This window comes from Carlito syrichta, unplaced genomic scaffold, assembly GCF_000164805.1.
Source record: "Carlito syrichta isolate Samal-C Ts95f unplaced genomic scaffold, Tarsius_syrichta-2.0.1 Scaffold136007, whole genome shotgun sequence".
In the NCBI taxonomy this organism is placed as follows: domain Eukaryota; kingdom Metazoa; phylum Chordata; class Mammalia; order Primates; family Tarsiidae; genus Carlito; species Carlito syrichta.
In genome coordinates, this window is record NW_007080103.1 from 20,497 (window position 1) to 25,443 (window position 4,947).

A 4,947-nucleotide genomic window follows, 5' to 3' on the forward strand; every position below is an offset into this window, starting at 1 on the left:
CCCCCCCTTCTGTGAATCATCCTAGCAAATTATCAAACCCGAGGAAAGGGGTTGTGGAAACACTGACTTACAGCTCGTCAGAAGCACAGGTCACAGTGTGGGACTTGTAATTAGCATCTCAAATAAGGGGAGTCTTGGGAACTGTGAAATCTGATGCTGGCAGTAGACAGTGTCAGAAGTGAATTGAATTAGAGGACACCCAGTTAGTACCTGCCGGAGAATTACTTGGTGGGGGAGACCCCACACATCTGGTAACAGGAGTGTTTTTGTTGTGTTGAATGTGAGTAGACAGAAAAAACTTTTCTCCTTGGCGTACCAGAAGTTGACCGGTACATGTCAATTCCTGAAAACCTGCTCAGTGCAATCTCTCTGGTAATTCTCTTGAGTCTTTTCTACTCTAAATTTTTCTTGCTATCTTGGATTCCTAGCAGAATTAGATATTTTCCAATGCTAACCTACTGCTGGATTCTGCTTCTACAGATTTATCTCGCCCAGCTTCCCCTGCTGTCCCCAGAACCATGTAGATCGTGTTATCCCAGATCACCAAGGGACAATGAACTCTTTATATACTACTCTTATACAATCTGTCTGTCATCTGTCTATAATCTGACCCTGATCTCCTTATAGAAAATAATAGTTGCTATGTCATTTATAATACCAAGAATGTGTAAAATTCCTCATTAACACTTAGTATTGCCAAACCTTAAATGCTTGGCCAATGAAGATTATATTCTCTTTTTAAAATTAAAAAAAATTTTAAATATGTGGGGTACAATTCAGGGTTAGGTATACAAATGTTCATTATGCAGGTACCTTGTTGATGAAGTGTGAAGATTATATTATTTTTATCTTGGATCGAAGTCTTACTGTCGCCCAGGCTGGAGTGCATTGGCACACTCATGGCCACCGCAGCTCGACCTGCTGGGCTCAGGCGATTCTTTCACCTCAGCCTTCCAAGTATCTGGAACTACAGATGCATGCCACCATGCCCAGCTAATTTTTTTTTGTTGTTATTGGAGTCTCACTCTGTCGCCCAGACTGGAGTGCAGTGGCACGCTCCCGGCCACCGCAGTCTCGACCTGCTGGGCTCTGGCGATTCTTCCACCTCAGCCTTCCAAGTAGCCAGAACTACAGGCACGCGCTACCACGCCCAGCAAATTTTTTATTTATTGTAGAGATGAGGTCTCGCCAAGTTGCCCAGGTGGGTCTTGAACTCGCAGGCGCAGGCAATCCTCTCTCCATGGCCTCCCAAAGTGCTGGGATTACATATTGAGCCACCAAGCCTGGCCTAATTTTTTTTTTTTTTTGAGTCAGAGCTTCACTGTGTCACCCAGGCTGGGGTGTAGTGGCACACTCATGACCACCACAGTCTTGACCTGCTGGGTTCAGGTGATCCTTCTGGCTCAGCCTTCCAAGTAGAACTATAGGTGTGCGCCACCATGCCCGGCTAATTTTTTGATTTATTGTAGAGATGAGGTCTCACCAAGTTGCCCAGGCTAATCTCAAACCCATCGGCTCAGGTAATCTCACCTCGGCCTCCTATAGTGCTAGGATTATAGGCATGAGCCACTGCACCCAGTCAATTTTTTTTTTATTGTAGAGATGAGGTCTCGCCAAGTTGCCAGGATTGCTCAGGCAATCCTCTCACCTCGGCTTCCCAAAATGCTGGGATTGTAGGCGTAAGCCACCACACTCAGCCAAAGATTATATTCTTTAAGACAGGGTCTCGCTTTGTCACCCAGGCTGGAGTGCAGTGGGCCTGTCATTGCTCACTGCAGCCTCAAATTCCTGGACTCAAGTGATCCTCCCATCTCAGGCTCCCAAAGTGCTGGGATGATAGGAGTTGAGCCTCTATGACCAGCCAAGAGAGTATATTCTTTTTATTATTATTTTTTTTAGTTGGAGCCTCACTTTTGTCGCCCAGGCTGGAGTGTAGCAGCATGCTCACGGCTACCGCAGCCTGGATCTGCTGGGTTTAGGTGATCCTTCCAAGTAACTGGAACTACAGATGCATGCTACCACACTCAGCTGGTTTTTATAATTTACTGTAGGGATGAGGTCTCATCAAGTTGTCTAGGCTGGTCTTGAACCCCTGGGCTCAGGCAATCCTTTCGCCTCAGCCTCTCAAAGTGCTGGGATTACAGGCTGAACCACCATACCCAGCTGAGATTATATTCTTTTTTTTTTTTTGAGTTGGAGTTTCACTCTGTCGCCCAGGCTGGAGTGCAGTGGCACACTCACGGCCACCACAGTCTCGATTTCCTGGGTTCAGGCCATCCTTCCACCTCAGCATTCCAAGTAGCTGGAATTATAGGTATGTGCCACCAAACACAGCTAATTTTTATTTTTATTGTAGAGATGAGGTCTCTCCAATCTCCCAGGCTGGTTCTGAACCTGTGGGCTCAGGCAATCCTCTCACCTCAACCTCTCAAAGTGCTGGGATTACAGGCCTGAGCCACTGTGCCCGGCCTGAGATTATATTCTTTAATGAAAAAAAAGCATGTATGTGTGTGTGTGTGTGTGTGTGTTTGAGAAGATTATATAATACACCTATATATGTATTTCCTTGGGCACTACCTAAAGTAATTAATAAGCAAGGCAGTGAAAATGATTAGAGATAGAGCAACAGTAAGATGAGAAATAAGCCTGGCTCGGTGGCTCAGCCTGTAATCCCTCGCCTTTGGGAGGCTGAGGTGAGTGGATTGCCTGAGCCTGAGGGTTCGAGACCCGCCTGGGCAACTTGGTGAGACCTCATCTCTACAATAAATCAAAAAAATTAGCCAGGCATGGTAGCGCATACCTGTAGTTCCAGCTACTTGGAAGGCTGAGGCGGAAGGATCGCAGGAGCCCAGCAGGTGAGGCTGCAGTGGCCAGGAGCGGCCACTGCACGCCAGTCTGGGCGACAGAGTGAGACTCCAACTCAAAAAAAAAAAAAAAAAAGATGAGAAATAATTTGTGAAGGAACTAGAAATACTTCTTCAGGAGTTAGATAAGTACAGTGACAATATCCTCATTACATAATTTTCACATCTCCTCTCTAAAGAGGTGACTGAAAATAGGACAAGAGTTTTGCTTTGTTATTCATGAGAAATGAGGTAAGTTAATTGTAAGGATGATGGGAAATTGCCTCAACATTTATTCTTTGATACTGAGGTCTGGAATGAAATGTACTTTTTTTTCCTCTCCTTGGATAGACACTTTATGTTATTGTTTACTATGACTTGTTCAACATTTGAGTTTCTATTATGAATATCCTACCACTTTTCTGGTAGGATCAGATGGATCTGTTCTTGCTGGGGGCTTTGTCTAAGAAGCAGATACCAAGGTGGTTTTAAACATCATCCACATTAAATTTGCCAGGCGTGGTGGTACCTGCTTGTAGTTTCAGCTTCCTGGAAGGCCGAGGCAGAAGGATCACTTGAGCCCAGCAGGTTGAGGCTGCCGAAGCTGTGAGCGTGTCACTGCACTCCAACCTGGGCAACTGAGTGAGACTCCAATTCAAAAATAAAATAAAATAAATAAATATTATCTGCGTGCTGATGATTCCTGAATTCATTTCTCCAAGGTAATTATTTTCCAAACTTCATTCCAAACTTATCTGTTAGAGGAACCTATCCTTCTTCTTTTTTTTGAGTTGGAGTCTCACTTTGTCGCCCAGGCTGGAGTGCAGTGGCATGCTCATGGTCACCCCAGAGTCGACCTGATGAGCTCCGGTGATCCCTCCTCCTCAGCCTTCCAGGTAGCCAGAACTACAAGCATGCACTACCATGCCCGGTTAATATTTTTGATTTATTGTAAACATGAGGTCTTTCCAAGTTGCCCGGGAACCCATGGACTCAGGCAGTTCACTTGCCTCAGCCTCCCAAAGTCCTATCCTTTTTTTGATGGATTTTAGATGGTTTTCAGTTTTGAACTGTTGCCTTTGCTCTTTCCTAAGCATGAAGTCATCCCCCAGCATCCTCTCTTACCTCTTTTTATTTATTTATTTATTTTTGAGTTGGAGTCTCACTCTGTCGCCCAGACTGGAGTGCAGTGGCCACTCTGGCCACCACAGCCTCGACCTGCTGGGCTCTGGCGATCCTTCTGCCTCAGTCTTCCGAGTAGCTGGAATTACAGGCATGCGCTACCACGCCTCGCTGATTTTTCGATTTATTGTAGAGATGAGGTCTCGCTGCCCAGGCGGGTCTCAAACCCACGGGCTCTGGCAATCCCTCACCTCAGCCTCCCAAAGGCGCGGGATTACAGGCTAAGCCGCCGAGCCCAGGCTTCTTACCTCTTTCAGAGCTGCTCAAGGAAGTTTTCCTTGATTGCTGAATTTAAAATTTCAATCCTCCCCAGCACTCCCTGTCTTCTTCCCTGCTTTTTCCTCCCTTGCACTTATCACCATCTGACACAAGATCTATTCCACTCATTTATCTTGTTTATTTTTTATCTCTCCACCTGTATCCCATGATGGAACACAAACTCTGCAGGGGCAGAGGCTTCCTTTTGCTCACTGCTGCTTCTCCAGGTTTTGGAGCTGGCCAAGGACATCTTTCCACATCGTTGTATGATTTCTATATATATACTTTTTTTTTGAGTTGGAGTCTCACTCTGTCACCCAGACTGGAGTGCAGTGGCACGCTCACAGCCACCCCAGAGTCAACCTGCTGGGCTCTGGTGATGCTTCCACCTCAGCCTTCCAAGTACCCAGAACTATAGGCACGTGCTACCACGCCTGTCTAATTTCTTTATTTATTGTAGAGACAAGGTCTCATCAAATTGCCCGGGCTGGTTTCAAACACACAGGCTCAGGCAATTCCCTTACCTCAGACTCCCAAAGTGCTGGGATTACAGGCTGAGCCACTGAGTCCAGCCTTTTTTTTTTTAAGACTCTATCACTGCCAGGCTCGGTGGCTCAGCCTGTAATCCCGCGCCTTGGGAGGCTGAGGTGAGTGGATTGTCTGC